Source organism: Neovison vison, chromosome 12 (assembly GCF_020171115.1).
Source record: "Neovison vison isolate M4711 chromosome 12, ASM_NN_V1, whole genome shotgun sequence".
Classification (NCBI taxonomy): domain Eukaryota; kingdom Metazoa; phylum Chordata; class Mammalia; order Carnivora; family Mustelidae; genus Neogale; species Neogale vison.
In genome coordinates this window covers 68,989,806-69,007,979 of record NC_058102.1, presented here as the reverse complement: position 1 = coordinate 69,007,979, position 18,174 = coordinate 68,989,806, and the positions used below count along the sequence as shown (strand labels likewise).

The following is an 18,174-nucleotide window of genomic DNA, read 5'->3' as shown; positions in this document are numbered from 1 at the left end:
TATGGTCTTACTGATACACATAAAATAATTACAGGCAATGCAGTTTGTTATCTAGAAGCTAGCATTGGTATGTTGAGGCTTCCAGATAATCCCCGCAAACTCAAATGAACCCATCCACAACGTCTACAATGCAGTCGGTAGACTGACCACTATGTCATATACCCAACCAAGGGGTTCTATGTCTAATGAAACCTGGTTAAAATATCCTTGAATATTTTATTGGGTGTAGTATTTACACACACTTTAGAAAAAACTCTTTTCTCACAGCTTCCCATTGACCTTTCTAGATAATGCAATCTATGGTCCCTCTGAACCTAGATTAAGAAATTTAATCTGAGGGGCATCAAGTGGCTCAGTGGGATAAGCCTCTGCCTTCCGCTCAGATCATGATCCCAGGTTCCTGGAATTGAGCCCCACATCTCTGCTCAGTGGGGAGTCTGCTTCCCTCTTCCCCTCTGCCTGGTTCTCTGCCTACTTGTGATCTCTCTTTCTGTCAGATAAATAAATAAAATCTTAAAAAAAAATAAAATAAAAAGAAATTTAATCTGACAATTCAATCAATCTTAGAACTGCTGTCATCAGAATTCTCTTTTTAAACATGGTGGTAGAAAAGGGACATGGTCTACCTTCACCTCAAGCTATATTACAAAAAAAAAAAAATGCCCCCTCCCTAATCCAAAGGCAGAGTCCTAGACTAAGTATAAATTCATATTGCATCAGGACAACCCTTTAAAAAAAACTAGCTTGTCTTTTTCTGAATCCTTTGCTTACTAACAGTGGAAAGTGGAAAGCATCAAACTGCCTAAATATAATCCACCAATATGTTAATGAATTAGTAACTTGAGAAATATATATTTGGATTTCATGTAAGTGGGAGTGATTCCAGGATTTGGCTATGAAAAATAACATATAGGGCGCCTGGGTGGCTCAGTGGGTTAAGCCTCTGTCTTCGGCTCAGGTCATGATCTCAGGGTCCTGGGATCGAGTCCCACATCGGGCTCTCTGCTTAGCAGAGAGCCTGCTTCTCCTTCTCTCTGCCTGCCTCTCTGCCTACTTGTGATCTCTCTCTCTGTCAAATAAATTTAAAAAAAAAAAAAGAAAGAAAAAGGTAACAGATATATTTACTATGAGAACATATTTCTTATCTTTATTAATACTTTGATATTGGATAGAAAGTCTAAAAAAGCCTAATCTCTTTAGCTTTCTTATAAAAATCCTATGGTTAGCATATCTTTTTTAAGACAGCAGGAAAAAACTTTAAATAAGCTTATGGCAAAAATAAGTTTATTATCTATTTCAAAAGATATTGGTAGTGGCACATACATATATGTAAAATGGTTTCATCTATTTCCAAAAATAAAAATTTTATGAATGAAAAAACTCAGGATTTTGAAAACTAATCAATGCACTTAAAATTCTAAGCATACAGATGCCCAGTAGGGAAATATGTTCAAAATAGCTAGAAAGTAGCTCTCCAATAATGTTGACAATGCAAGATTATTGCAATATTTGCAAAAGAGAATTGCAACAAAAGGAGACTTGCATATTTAATTCATTAGCTTTAATTTCTCCTGGAATATCAAGGGGATTAAATTCATTTGCATCAGACTTTGGTGTTAATCCTAAGAATTTATTAGCCCCTCTCCAGCAATGTTTTAAAAGTACTTACTTTTTTCTTCCTAGATGTTCTGAGATTTTAACCTCATAGCTGCCAGGAAGTTTCGGCAGAATATCAGTGTAGAATCACCATTCTTTTAGGTTGGGATTCCTGGGGCAGCTACAGCCAGTTTTGTTGTGGGTTGTCCCAGGCAGCAGCTGTGCTGATCGTTACCAGGGAAGGTTCTCCATTTAACTGGGCATGGTCTACTGCATTAGTTATATGAGTAAATAACAGGCAAGGTAGAATAGCCACTCGTTCAAAACATCTATTGTATGTAAGTCTGTGCTTGACTGACTCAAGTATGCTTATTCTAATAGATTTTTAAATATTCAGATGGTATCTGTTTACACAAGCATGATGGTAATTATAAAATCTATAGCCTATTATGCAGATCACAACCTATTTCCCTGACTACCATCTTCTTTGTTCTAAGAACGATGACCACTTTAAGATAAAAGCTCTGGGTCTATATGACGTATAAGAAAAGTTGTTTTTATGGATGTTTATCAATTCTACCATCTTAGAGACACTAACTTTCTGACTCATCACAGTTTGTTTTTGTTTTTTTTTTAATTTTTCCTTTTAAAAGAGTTCTAGCATATTGTACATTAGCTTTTCAGCATGTTGATGTTTTTCACAGTTTTGCTTCCCTATCATGGTTGCATCTTTGAGTTGTTGGTTTGCATGACAAAGCATTTACTCCAGTGCAGTTAAGAAGTACATGCATTTCAGCACTCCTGAGAATGGCCTAAAAAGTGGGCTCCCACTCATTCTAAGGGGGGGCAGGGAGGAGAGGGCTAATGATGATGCTAATTCCAACAAGGACTTCAAGACTTGTAAATGACCTATAGAGACTAGAAAATATATTCTATTTATAGCCCATGCCCCAGATAAAACAATCTGGTGATTATTTCTATTTCTTATGACAACAAAATATAAATATAAATTAGCTCTTTGTTTAATATAAGAAAAATAGTAGCTGTCTAAAATTAAGGACCATATGTCTTGATTCAAACCTGAAAAATTGAAACTAATAACTCTTAAATAAAAATTTCTAGCTACTGCTCACCCTTTTAAAAAAAATGTCTTCACAACTGGTATGATATAAGATTGGCTCGTTTCTGTCCAGTTTGCTAGAAATGTTCAAAAGCAGCAATAACATTTGCTTTCTTAATGCAAAGGACTCCATCCAGGTCTTGTTATCAAATCATCAAAACTATTTATCCAGATTTATCTGCCTAGATTCTTGCCTCTAAATGCATTGGAACCTAAGCCTCTCATCGTTCTGACATATTTTATGTTTGCGTATTAGATTATTCTGCTGAGCTGTTAAAAATCCATCTTTAGAGGTGTCTGAATGACTCAGTTCGTTGAGCAACCAACTCTTGATTTTGGCTCAGGTCATTATCTCAGGGCCCTAGGATGGAGCCCTAGAGGTGAGGGGTGTTCCTGCTCAGTGGGGAGTCTGCTTGAGGTCTCTCTCTCTCTCTCTCTCTCTCTCCAAATAAATAAATAAATAAATCTTTAAAAAAATTTATCTTCAGTAAAATGAGGCTGGATGACTTCTAATCTTTTATGTTCAAACTTTCAATGTTGTTGAATTCTCCAAAGGAATTGCTATCATTTGCAATGGTAGTCTATTTTATGGTTTATTAGCCTAGAAATTTCTTTCTTAATCATGTCTACAGTAATGACTGGGGTCTTTTGCTGTCATTTACTTGGGAAATGTAGTTGGTATTGGGACCTGAGAGAGTACAAGTTGAGACAGGTACAAAAAAATCGAAAGAGAAATACTAGCAATGCCTTAAGAAACAGAAACTTTCTAATTCTCTGTTGTCATTAAATTGAAAGTGATATAAACTAATGAAAGCAGCAAATCTAGGTGTGACATGAACATGGGGATTTAAAACATACAAAGGGGAAAATAAGTCCTTCTGCCAAGGTTGTAATAAGATGATATATCACCATTTTCAAAAGAAGTTGAACTTCAAGAAAAATACACAGTCCCTCTAGTGTTTTCACAGGAAGTTGTGTTGGGAAAGAAAGAAAAAGATAACCATCAATATTCTAGCAATAACTGAGGTGTCTGGTGTTATATATGCAGGAGATTCGACTGAACAGAAGCATGAGTGAGAGAACAAAGGGTTTCATGTCTGTCTATATTAGTTTAAGAAATTTAACCAATTCACTAGCCAAGTTTTTTTTTTAATTATTAATATTTCCACAGTTTTATTATAAATATAAATATAGGTGAGATGTATTCCCCTAGATGTATACCAAATTCTTCATGGTGACTATTTCTGAGAATTGACATTGTAGGGAGAGAAATGGTGGAGGACTTCCACTTTTTAATGTGTGTAATTCTGTATTGTTTATTTTTTTATGTGCATGTACTTTATGCAATAAAATGTATGTATCTTTTCTTCAAAATTCATAAATAGAAACTATGATATACCCCGGAGTTTAAATAATTTTTTTTAAAGATTTTATTTATTCATTTGACAGAGAGAGATCACAAGTAAGCAGAGAGGCAGGCAGAGAGAGAGGAAGGGAAGCAGGCTCCCTGCTGAGCAGAAAGCCCGTTGTGGGACTCGATCCCAGGACCCCGAGATCATGACCTGAGCCGAAGGCAGAAGCTTTAACCCACTGAGCCACCCTGGCGCCCCCCTTTTTTTTTTTTTTTAAATAAATTTTTTTAAAAAGATTTTATTTATTCATTTGACAGAGAGATCACAAGTAAGCAGAGAGGCAGGCAGAGAGAGAGCAAGTACCCTGGAGTTTAAAGAGACAAAACCAAAAACAAACCTATCCTGGCCATCCATAGTAAGAATTAATTTATCCTGGGCTAAACCCTTGTGCCAATTGTAATAACTAAAAAACTTACTAGCTTTAATTATTTTGTGGATTTTTTTCTCTAGAACAAATTATTTTAAAGTGAAATCCTAATGTAATATGGGCAGGCAATACATTGTTTCTAATGTTGCTGCCCATTTTTTATTAATAAAAATGCAGCCACTGCCTGCTAGGGGATACATCATCACAGTATAGGGTTTACCAATTTCCCCAAAACCTTGCTATAGGCAGGAGCCTCAGGAATTTCTTTCACTTTCCATGTTTGCATTTCCCAGCAGGACATAAGTGACAGAAAATATATGTATATGGACCCATAATTCACAATATTTGAGGTAGAGAGTGAGCCAGGAATTAAAGTTGCTATAAGCAGAAGCTTCTATCTTGGTACCCCCTTCTAAATCCTGTCACCCCTCAAAAATAATCATCATGATGTCTTCTGTTTTAGTGCCGGCCTCACTCCTGGTCATTTCATATATATCTCATATAAACTGTATCTAAAACGTAATTCACTTGACTCTCACCCTTTTGAGAAATGCTACAGGTGGGATTACCAGGAAATATTCTAAAACTGAAGTTTGCACACAGGACATTAGAGGGTGTATTCTGGGGTGGGGGTGGGGGGGTCGACATCTATACAGATGTGAAGGAAGTCAGATTGAGTAGAGGAAGCAACTGGTCTGCCCAGGAGTCCCACCAGGGCCTCACCCATCCTGTGGTGACTTCTGCAGCTAGAAGGACTCTGCAAAACTGTCCCAAGCTGGAGCAAGTTCAGACAACAGTCTCCAAAGTCATTAGATGCAGGCAGGGGCAGCACATTAGGAAACATGGTTCTTTCCAGCCCAGCATAGTCATCAGAAAAGAGATACCCGGCTGTGAGAAGTCTGCCATCAAACTCCCAGCAGCTGGAGGAGTTCGTGCTCCCATCCTGAAGAGCAGATCAGAGCAGTGCTCCACAGGGTCTCACATACTAAATATACCAACCTCCTTCTACAACAGTGGTTGGCACTTAACAGGATAAATCACTTAATGAGACTCTTCTGTTTGGTTCATTTTTACATTCTTAGTATGCCACCATGCACAAATAATCTCTAGCTCATTCATTCATTCTTTCAGTTTGGTTCAATCCAACAATGATGTATTGAGTACCTACAATATGCAAAGCACTGCTTAGCTCTGGTGATACAGAAATGGATAAGGCATAGTGCAGAAGAACAACAGTCATGTTATAAAATATTTATTGAGCTTTTACTACATCCCAGTTCTGTGAATCTCACTTAAATCTCTAACAACCTTGTAAATGAAATTGTATTCTGATCCCCATTTTTCAGGTGGGAGGACTTGTGAATGGTGGGGTTTAGTAATTTTTCCAAGGCCACTCAACTAATATGATTTAGAGCTGTGTGTGGACCCCAACAGAATGACTCCATAGCGGGAGCCCTAACCACCAGGTCTGGAGAGCTGGAGAAAACATCTTGAAGGATGTGATATGGAGAGCAGATTGGGTGATGATCAGGATTACCAAGGTGAATGAGGGATAAATCGCAGTCTAGGCAGAGAGCTACCACTGACAAAACAAAGAAGTGAGGCAGAACCACAAGTAGGTTAACTGGAGCATAAAAGTGCAAAGCAGGGAGTGGCGGGAGGTGAACTAGAGATGGAGATAGAGCTAGGTCACAGGGAGCCTGTATGCCATTACAAAGAATGTCCCCTTAAGGCTGGAGGATGGAAAGCCACTTAAGGATTTAAAATAAGGAAGAAGAAAGTAGAATTTGTGCTTGAAAAGCTCTCTCTACTTGGTGGAGGATTTAGGGTGCAGTGCCATGCTGAGGGTAGATACCTTAGTTGTAGAGGAACAAGGATTAGAGAAGACACTAGGATGGCTGGCAGTTGACTGTGTCTTTGGCGTGGGGGCCAACTGACACAAGAAATTCAACAGGAAGCTTTTATCGGGAGAGGGTAGGGCAGACTGTAATAAGGAAAAGGCCAGAGGGTAGATATTTAATTCAGGTTTACACTGTATTTAAAGGGATAATGGAACATAAATGTCCATTGGGCAATTGGCTATTTGAATCTGAATGCAGATGAAAGGTGAAGACTGGATGTAGTTTGGAGACAGATTAGAATGTGAGTCATAGTTAAAACCATAGAGTTGAAGTGCCATTATGGAAGTTTGCTACATTGAGTGTTGAAAGTACGAGCAATAGCCTGGGTACTAAACCTTAGGGAAGGACAAGCAGAAAAGAGTTTATAAAGGAGGACAAAGAGCTAAAAAGAGGAGAACATTCCAATGTCAGAGAGGGAAAGAGAGAGAGAGTGCCTTACAAGAGCTTTACAATAAAAGAGTAGTCCTTAGTGTCAAAGGCATGGGATAAATCAGATAATTCCAGTGCTGGAAAGTGTTATTGGGGTTTGGCAATGTGCAAGTCATTGCTGACCTTGCCAAGAGTGCTCTTGGAAGTGACGAAGGTAGGAATCCCATTACCCTGAGTTGGCAAGGTAAATGGGAAGTAAAAGGGTGGAGAGAATTCATCCCAATAAGACTGAAAGGAATGAACACAAAATGGGGAGCCAGTATCAGAGGGCCATTACTCTTAAAAAAAAAAAAAAAATCCATAGACAGCAAATATATGTCAGATGCTAGGGAGACAGAAATGCTGAGATCTGGTCCCTACCTTCAAGGGTCTCATAATGAACACCCAAAATAGAAATACAAACAGCCAGAGTAAAATGTGATGAGTGGAACAGCAGTATGATCAAAGAATCACAGGAAGAGGAGAAAGGCCCTGACTTTGCTTAGAGTTCAAGGGAATAAGTGAATTAGCAGGAGATCAACAAATGATTGCCAGAAAACTGAACAGCTCTGGAACAGCATGAAGGCGTGTAAAAGACAGTCACATTCATTGAAATGAATGCTTGTTGTGGCTGAATGCAGGAGACTGGTGGAGGCAAAAGATAATGCTAGAAAGGTTAAGACAGTTCAAATCACAAAGGGCTTTGTTTTCTTCATTCGAGAGCTAAGCTTTTTCTATGAAGTAATGGAGGAGCTTACTGAAGAGTTTTAAGTATACCAAGTGATATGAAAAACTGTTTTATATGCTGGTAAGAGAGAAGAAGGTGGCTTCTTAGGAAGACCAGTTATGAGATCACTGTCATTTATGATGAGGGACACAGCAAGGATGGGAATGAAAAGGAAAGACAGATTTGAAAGAAAATAATAGACAGAATTCATAGAATATGAATTCATAGAATATACTGATGGGGAGGTGGGAAGGAAAGGAACAGTAAAAGATCATTCCAGATTTCTGAATTGATGGCTGGACAGATGTCATTAGAATGAACTGAAACATAGAGCCTATAACAATACTCTAGAGTTTATGAAATATAACGGATTTGATCCTGAGATGCCCAAGTGACATCCAAGATCACAAACATCCAAGAACTCAGTATAATACACAGGTAATCTTTGTGTTGTAGTGATTGAGAAAGGTGATGTGGCTTGAACTTGAAAGAAAAAATAAAGGAGGGGGTAAGGTTAAAGCATTTCTCCTCATGCTATGAGGAAAATCATGAGTAATGGATTAGAAAAGAAAATAAAAACATAAGCTCAGGAAGCACTAAGGACCAGTGGCTCACTGGACTGATTTTGTTGTGAGCCTGTAGGTAAGGCAATCAGCTTCTCTCTCTCTTCTGAGCTTTCTCCCTCCTTCGAAAAATAGCACATTTATAGCATGCTTGGAAATTGTTGGTTGAACAATTGTTGGTTAAACACTGTCAGTGGCAGAGGAGTTTTATGACTATAGAATACTGACCTTTCCTCGTAAGGTTATAAGAATAACAAATTATGTGGGATTAATATTTCATAGCCTTTGTTCATGTCTTAAATTGTTAGCCAAAACCTACAATGTTTGTGCCGAATGAAATCACTTTTCACAGGGTATTTTATCAGGTCCTCCCTGACATAGTGGGAGCTGCCTGTGGCTTCCTTCTGCTCAGTGAGTGTGCCTTACTGTTTTTGTCCTGTTGTGCTGTATTGGCTAATGTAGTCAGTAAAGGTTTTGTTGTAATCTTTTATCAAACAATGTCAAAACCAAAATACACTCCTGTTCCTGTGATCCCAGTTCAGAAAGATACACTGGCTATTTAGTCACTGAAGTTACCCTTAGGCAATATTTAACCATCTGTGTACCACTGATGTGAGAAAGAGAATCACTGTAGTAAGAGCCAATACATTTCTATTTCCCCCTTTTCTCTCCAGTACAGATCCTAACTTGCCTGTAAGCCTCTAGTTAACTGACCCTTTTCTTCAGTACTTTCTTTTCTCATGACTCAGTTCCTGTTTCTTTGAGTCTTTAATAATATTAAATGGTGTTTCTCAAATTTCTTCTATAGCCATTTAGTATTTCAGCATAAAGCTAATCTTTCAGTAACTCAATGCCTTGACTAAAAGCCTTAACCTGCACAAACACTCTTAACCTGTTTTTATTTTGACAACCTGACTTCATTTTCTAAAGCATGGTACTGTTTAAGAAAAAAATGTCACAGGCTGTCTTCTGGGCATGTCAGAGACCAAACTTATACAGCCAATGGGGGAAAAGGCCTTTGGGAGCTGGAAGAAAACAGATCTTTATCCATTTCTGCTCCAAGATGAGGACTGATACCCTCACACTTACTTTGTTTCTGCTCCAGACCTGGGAGTGGATGGCAAATATCAGGATCCTTCTTTAACTGGAAGGCACAAAAGCCAAACATTTTCATCATGAGAACTATCATTTACACAATGGTGGTCTCTTCAAATGGCCCCTATTAAAAACCAGCAAGGGGCGCCTGGGTGGCTCAGTTGATTGAGTGACTGCCTTCAGCTCGGGTCATTATCTCGGACTTCCAGGATCTCATCCTGCATCGGGCTCCCAGCTCCTTGGGAAGTCCACTTCTCCCTCTGACCTTCTCTTCTCTCACACTCTCTCTCACTCATTCTATCTCAAATAAATAAATAAAATCTTAAAAAAAAAAAACAAAAAACAGCATGAAGTTTCTTAAGTCCACAAATAAGTTTATCAGCTTCAATGTTAAGTATAAAGGAAAAATCCTATAAATGATACTTAAAAGGCAAACCTTTTTGACTTTAAACTATCACATTATGTAATTGTACACTGCATATTTCTATTCAAGATCTTAAAACAAATGAAAAGTTTATTCTGCTGCAATGGAAGCCCATACCAGCTGTGAGAGAAAATTCTCCTCTTTTTACCAGGAAGATTAGAGGTTGTTTCTAACAAGGCAAAAACCAGTTATTAATGTTTTCTAGTTAAATAAAGACTTTGTGTTATTGGGGATGTGTAAGCAATTAGCTCCTGCCATCACACACAAGATACGTAAAGTGGATTGTAGGAGCAGTGTGGGTAGGGGAAGAGCAGAGCTTTATTTATCCATACCTAAATTTATTTTCCTGCCTTTCAGGGAAACATCCCTCCCAGGACACCCCAGATGAGATGCAGGATACTTCAAGCCCCTTTTCACAGAGAGGCAGTGTGGATCGGGGATCTAGACAGAGCTTCAGATACTTGTTCTATCACTTACTGACTGTGAACCATGAGCAATTCACAATTGAACCTTGTTCAATTCAAACTCTTTGAACAACAATTTCCCATTCTGTCAGACAGTATGAATAAAACCTACAATGTGGGATTATTGGCATATTTAGCAATAACATATATAGAGTAGTTAGCACATAGAAGGCTTGGCAAATATTGGTATAAACATAACAAATATCCATGGTTTTCCCAAAACACACACAAGTGTGCACACATGCACAGTGGAATTGAGGGGATAAGGGGGAGAAGAGAAGAGGGTAGAGAAAGGGGGCAATGATTCTACATTGTTGAGAAAGAGGAGGCCTATAGAAATATGTTTTAATTAACTTTATCATTTCACCGTCACATATCTAGGAACAATATAAACCTCACCTGAGCTATAGGTTTTATATCAAGAGCCAGCTTCCATTCAGAGAAATATATTACTTTAATTTCCCAGAGAATGGGCAATTTTCTTGAAGGGAGAGGGAAAGGGAAAGATTGCCCATCCGCCATATCCTCCCTGAGAGGTTGACCAATCTGATCTATCTGGATGAGCCACCCCTGCAAATTTCTGCAAGAATATTGGTAATTCAGCCATGGAAAGGAGTGGGATAGGGAGAAAGGGAGGGAGTGTGTAAAACTTCTTTCCTTTTTCCTGCTTACCACTCCTCTGTGTATGTAGGGTGTGTGTGTGTGTGTGTGTGTGTGTGTGTGTAATATCATTTCCTATAAAAACATCTGCCTTTCCAAGGTAGAGAGACAAAGCAGGGACCTCTTTTCTTACAATACTATCTTCAGTGCCTGTCATTTCACCATGACTCAGAATGGGTACATGTTGAGCTGCCCAGATTCCCCAGCAGACTGATCCTCTCATCCTCTCTGCTGCTGGAAGAACTGCCGACTGACAGCTCTCACAGCTGACTTTTTACCCAGGAATTGCTCTCAAAGAGAGTTGTGTTGTTCTCCTATGGCAGTCCATATCCAGTGACTAGTTGATATGGGGATACAAACACCCTGGATGCTTGCCGCAACTGAAGAAGGGCCGTTCCAACTCTGAACTCTGCAAGGGGTCGGCGGAGACCTCTGTTGAAGCTGCATCACGAGGCAAGTCGTCTTCTCTCTCTCCTCTGAGTGGATGCTGGCTCCTCTCTATTTCCCTCAATCCCTAATAGGTGTTCCTGAGAGCGTTCCCCAATTAACTTGCTACAGGAAAATCTCTGTGTCAAAGCCTGTGTCAGTGAAACTCATCCTACAATAGTGGCCTTCAACAATAATGGCAGAATCTGGTAGAACTATGCTGCTGGCAAAATTCATGACGGTCTACTAATCATGTGTAAAGCTTTCAGGGAGGGGGCATGCTGGGAGTATCTACTCTCTAAAGGCTTATTGGAGACCACATTTATCATAGAGGCAGCCTGGTAGAGGAATTAAACATCTGGGTTCTCAAGTCAATTGCTCAGGTGGGATGTCACCTCTTTGCCCCTTGATGGTTATATGACCTTGGACAAAGTCCTTAACCTCTGTGTAATTTAGCATCTGTCCTCCTTGATAAGTTGAATATATTGTAGTACCTGTCATTTATGTATATATAAAAGGTACCTACTTAATGAAAGTGTTGGGAGGATTAACTGCATCAACATGTGTGAGGAGCTTAAATTAGTCCTGGCACATGGTATACACTCAGTAAAACATAAAACATGAAACACTTGGATAATCCATGTGTGTATCTGTATTTAGGAACATCCAGATTATCAAAGCATTTGCATCCATTGCATATTTTTAAAGTTTTATTTATTAATGTCATTTCTATACCTAACATGGGGCTCAAACTCCTGACTCCAGGATTAAGAGTTATACACTCTTCTGACTGAGCCAGCCAGGCATTCCTCCATTGCATATTTTTATCTCCACGCTTTAAGACAGTAAATTCCTCAAGGGCAAAGATAATGTACTTAATGATTAAATAAATACTAATACACAATTCATTCATTTATACACATCTACATATATGTAAATGCATGTGTGTGTACACAGAGTATGAGTTTCCGTCAAGTTGCCTCTCTAAAACTCTGTCTGTGCAAGGATACCACATAGAGATAATCAGAGATGTAATGGCCCTACACAGAGGAGCTAGAAAGGACAGGGGCATTGAGCTCTCCATTGTGTTCTCCACTGATCTGCACTTTTCCCTTGGGCTCTGATCCCTTACTTTGAGAAAGCTTCTCTAGCAAACAAAGGAACACATAGAGGACAGGACCTAGGTCTTGGCCTGAATAGCACTGGCTCATATATAAAGATATACTATATACTATGGAGGGGTGCCTGGGTGGCTCAGTCAGTTGAGTGTCCAACTCTTGATTTTAGCTCAGGTCATGATCTCAGGGTCCTGGGATCAAGCCCAGAGTCAGGCTTTGCACTCAATGAGGAGTTTGCTTGAGGATTTCTCTCCCTCTCTTTCTGTCCCTTCTCCCCACTCACATTTTCTCTCTCTCTTTTTCTTTCCCTCAAATAATTTTTTTCTTGTTTTATAGGTTATTTTTTAAATGGACAAGTCAATTTAATTATCTGCACCATCTTTTTTTTTCTTTATTATTATGCTATAATGGTCATCTACAGTACATCATTAGTTTTTGATGTAGTGTTCCATGACACTGGGTGTTATATGCAAACAATGACTCATGGAACACTATATCAAAATAAATCTTTAAAAAGGAAAAAAAAAGGTGTACTATGGAGACAAAGTGTTATTCTGCATATTTGGTACTTGCAGCTATGATGATCTGGAAGATATCAACTCTTTTTTGTTAATATATTCACAAAAGGATTAAAACAGATTGAAGGCAGAACTGTAGAGATATATGTAGAGATATTCTACATATCTATAGAGAGATATGTAGAGATATTCTCTACATATATGTAGAGAATGTAAGGGGAATCTGAGCTTACATTAGTGCTTCAGGATGTGAAAGAGAAACTTGGTCCCAGCTCTTGAAAAAATGATTGGGTCCTTGCCAAGCATTTTTACACTGTGTACTTCTAGACAACATGTGCATAGAAAGCAGAAGGGTATGATAAAATGCCAGTCATTGTCCACTTCAAACAATTCAGAATCCATCCCAAGGCAAGCTGAACACTGGCCTGGGAAATAGCAGCAGCATGAGTGTTGTTATCAAATACAAGGGACAATATCAATAATGAACATTAGAGAGTGCTTTACAGATTACAAAGTATTTTCAAACAGCATTTTCCATCCTCATGATGGAAAACCAACAGAGGAGTAGAAATGTTGTTATTGTGGATATTACTCCTATCTGCAAATGAGGGGACTCAGATTGGTTCAGAGAACTTCTCCAGGGCACATGCCAAAGCCAGGACTCACGTGCAGTGGTCACTCCGAGTCCTGGGCACATTTCCCTACCCAACGATGCTCATCTCCAATAGCACTTATGTTTAATGCTCTCTGCTGAGCTACGTCATCATACATCATTAAGTATGTAATAAAAGAAGTGAAGTCAGAAACATGAATCACTTACTTCACACAGATCTATTTATTATTTCTCCCACTCAGAACAAGCCCAGTCACTGTCAGAGATTTTTTATGGGTGTGCACGAAAGACCTTATCTGAGATTCTTTAGAGATTACCTGAGTTAATCCACTGAACTAGAAGGCATTTTAGTGAAACCTATAGAATGTTTGTGCTCTTATACTTAATAAATTCAGCCCATTTCCTATGGGACCCAAACTACTCTGAGACCAAGTTCCTTCCTCAAAAACTTCTAAGAAGTACCCATACCTCTTAGTATATGAAGGTGAAGGAATTTGGAGTAAGGGGTGGGACAACTGAATAGTGAACCCCCTAGAATTCTGAGCAGGAAAACAAGAATTGTGTTTTGTTTTTTTTTTAGATTTTATGATATGGACTTATTTTGAAAAACGGCAAAGACAAATTTAAATTTAATATGCTAAAATGAATTTTCCGTCTTTATTTTGGAATTCCAGCCAAAGGAAATACCAGAAATATCATTAAATAGTGAATAATGAATATATATATATATATACACACACACATATGTATGATATGTGAACATATACATAAAATATGTGGTGTGCTTCTAAGAGTTCCTTATTTCCATTTTTTTATTGTGCTATGTTAGTTACCATACAATACATCATTAGTTTTTGATATAGTATTCCAAGATTCATTGGGAAAACAAGAATTTTATCACCTGTAATTGTCATCATGAATTCAATCTCCTTGTGTCCCACTCTGTCACATGAATATTCACTATTTTTACTGCCTGACATAAGCATGGATCTATCTGAAGAAGTAGCCATGAAAGCAATTTTCAAGTATGAATTTTTTAATGTAAAATCATAAATCTACAAGCTGCTGAAAAAAGACAAAAGAAAATCTAGAAAGTCTTGTTATGCTTACCTAAATGCTGCTGCCTCCAGGTGTATGAGGCCTAAGCCAAAGAAAAATTATGGCTCTCATATTCTATGAGGAAAGTGTGGGTTAAATGTTCTTTGATTAAAATTCTACTTAGTTTTCTTGATCTTGTAAAGCCATTTTCATTTCTTAAACTTACTAGTAAAGCCCACAGAGAGGATCAAACCTGAATTTGTTAATGGGATATACTCAAAGCTTAAATGTGTGATATATGATTTGGGGAAGCATATACTTGGTTGCTGCTATGTGGATCTCACATTTGTTCCAGTTTGATTTGTGAGAAGCTATTCTTAAGTTGTTCTACTTATTAGCTATTCTGATCTCTAGGGTGTCCATTTATGGCATGCCAGAGGGGAACATAGTATTAGGAGCAGATTTTTCTTAGAGCAAAGTGGGAAATCTGCATGAACTTTTTAAACAGAACTTTGAATGCACTCCAATCTGGAACACATAATTATTTCATGCTGACTAAAATCAAGACGTAAATATGTGACTATACTCATAGATGTAATTACAAATTACAACTTGTGCTTCATCACTGCCATCTACTCAAAGATATTCTTTGTTGGATTTCTTAAAATGATGACTCCTTATTTCCCTAATTTAATGGAATCTTAAGAATAATGTAATACTGTGTCATTTCTAGGCAATTTATGGTACCTGGTGACACTTGTTGGAACTTGAGGAACCTTTCTAATGATGTTAAAATAAATTCACAAGCACACACAAAAATATATTTTATCCTCTTTTTCTAGGTATTTAATATTCTTTTTAGAAACAGGAGAATAGGAATAGTCTACACTGACTTCTGAATTCTTTCTTGGAAGTGTTACTGAAACTCATCATTTTATGAACACAGCTTGAATTATTTTTACATAAATGTGTAATAACTTAAGTGTGTTAGAAAGAAGCTCATTTGACACTTTCCTGTCCTTTAACTCTCTGCCTCTGAGACACTGCCTCAAATTTTCCGTGTACCTGGCATCCTTCCATCTAGAAAAAAATGTATCATTCATAAATTTGAAGTTTTCACTCATCTATAAAAATTTTAATAAGTCCAATTCTGGTACTGATCCCAGGTAATCCCACTATTTGCATTTCTATATTATTTAGAAAATACTTATTTATTCTTCTTTTATTTGAGGTCCCAAGATAGTCATTTATCCATGTTAGAATTTGTTGTTCATTCCCCTGATAACTTTTTAAGAATCTTCCTCAAAATCTTGATCTGACCAACTTATCCTTACAAGAAAATAAACCTTTCCACAGTAAATTATGTTTCTTGGGTATTTACTGAGTCTCTATTTAATCTTGGTTTCCAACAGCTCTCCAGATATAGAAATGCAGCACTCTAGGCTATAGTTTCCATTTTTGAAGCCTTTCCGCTGGATGGAAGCCATTATGGACATCTATCAAGAATGTTCTAGCATAGCACTACCACTGCTGTACAACCTTTTCTCCTTACCCTTTAGTAACCAAATCAAATTTTATTTCCTCTGTGAAGTTTTCTATGACTCACTTTATTCCTATCGTCTTGCTTGCATGAATAAAACCAGGTATATTTGGGAATCAGTGACTGGGAATACTTTTCCTCAAAGTCCAGAGGGACAGAAAACTGGTTGGATGAGTTCAAAGAAAGATTTTAAAATGAATAGGTAGAACAGTAGGAGAGTTTTTGTTCAATAGCCTTGAGCATCTTATTGCACAATAGCTTTGAATCTACTTTGGACCCAGCTAAATGAATACAAATTTAATTACTTTTATAGATATTGGGCTATTCATGTATTCTATTTCTTCTTCAGTGAGCTTTGGTGGTTTGGGTCTCTTTAGGAGTTTGTCAATTTCATATAAATTCCTTATAATATACCTTTATTATCCTTTATATGCTGGTGCTAATGGAAACCAAATTAAGGATAGGCTCATTGAATGTGTAAAACACATAATCTAATCTGTTGGATCTGTAGTTAGGTTCCCTTTTTCATTTGTAATATTGGTTATCAGTGTTTTCTCCCTTTCTTTTTCCTTGCTCAATCTGGATAAAGTCTTATCAATATTTTTAATCTTTCAAAAGAAACAGTTTTAATTTCACTGATTTTTCTCTGTTGTTTTTCTGTTTACTCTTTCAGTCATTTCTGGTCTTATCTTCATTATTTCCTTCCTCCTGCTTATCTTGAGCTAAATTTGCTCTTCTTTTTCAGGTTTTTTAAGATCATTGACTTGAGACCTTTCTTCTCATCTAATATAAGCTATAATGTTATAAATTTGTCTATAAGCATTGCTTTGGTTTCATCCAACAAGTTTTTGTGCTGTATGTTCATTTTCACTCAGTTCAAAATATATTCCAATTTTTCTTGTGATTTCTTCTTTCACCCATAAATTATTTAGAATGTGTTGTTTAAATTCCGAATATGTGGGGATTTTCCAGATAATTTTTTACTGATTTATTGTTCAATTTCCACTCTCTATCTGGTGCTGTGTTTGAAGTTGTGACTTTGATCTCACTGTCTGGGCTATGATTTGGGTCCCCACTAGGACTGATCCCTGAAATGTGCCCTCCAGCTTCATACACAATGCTTTTGCCCTTTGGTAGTACTCATGGGACTCATCTGGTTATGTCTGACTCTCTATCTTCTACCTGATATGATAGAGAGATTTACTATCAGATTTACTGATAGGAAAACAACTACAGATCAATTAAAAATCTACCAAAGTACATTAAAAGTTTGACAGAATTTAGATTAGTAGTACAGAGAGAGTGAACTCCAGAAATAGTAACTGAGGAATAGGACACTGGATATGTACAATGGGGTTTTACTCAAACGTGAGAATTAACAGGACTGGTAAGATCAAGGTATAGAGGACTCTCAATTGTTAGTAAGACCCTTCTTTGAAATGACCCCACAATTCTTTCCAAATTATCTTCCCATTTATTTCCACTGGCTTCTCAGTACAGATATCAAATGATTATGTGAATTAAATATTCTATTTGATATGAGTCACAACAGAGAATATTTTCAGGTTCAATAGAGGTGTAACCCCTATTCTTCATCAATGACTATCATTTACCTGTCACTGGAAATTCCTCTAATATTGGTTACAATATAAACCAATCTATTTCCCAACATTTCAAAACTTAAATTCATGTCATTAATGTTAAAAATGTAAGTGTAATTACTTCTTTATTGAAAAAAGAATATACTAGAAAAAAATCTCAAATGAAGAGTACATGAAGAAAAACAGCTGAAATATATAGGATCTAATGTCTATATCCCTTTCATATAAAGTCTTTAGACAGATATCTCACATAATGATGCGCCAAAAAACCAATTCATAAACACCTCTCTTAATTTGAAGAAAGTCATGATTGATATTCATGGAAGTCAGACCCTATAAAATATATTCTCTTGATGGCATGGAGCAATTTACCAATAATCAAGGGAGATGCTTAAAGAGGCAATTAAAACATGAGGATGTTACTTAATCTGATTACAGGCAAAGCTGGAGCTTACCTTAGCTTGGCCCCCTCTTTGCTTCCTAACTCATAATTCCCCTTCCAACATAGTCTGAAAGAAGAGAAAATAGAACAGCTCTGACTAATAAATCAGGTTATATTACATGTACAAACAAAAAATGTAGC

The 18,174-nt window shown here is 37.3% G+C and overlaps 1 protein-coding gene across 6 annotated transcripts in view; it reads right to left on the bottom strand.

Annotated features, from left to right (window-relative positions):
- The window catches only part of LMNTD1 (lamin tail domain containing 1), a 486,089-nt gene that overhangs the window by 433,011 nt on the left and 34,904 nt on the right, over positions 1-18,174 (bottom strand). For 3 of the 6 annotated variants that reach the window (XM_044228387.1, XM_044228395.1, XM_044228389.1), the window contains exon 2: positions 18,047-18,100. The exons of 2 other annotated variants lie outside the window; for them this stretch is intronic. The gene's annotated coding sequence lies outside the window, so the exon portion shown is untranslated. Of the gene's footprint in view, positions 1-1,669; positions 1,825-18,046; positions 18,101-18,174 lie in introns of those variants that run through there. One more of the 6 variants, XM_044228391.1, reaches the window with a different exon arrangement.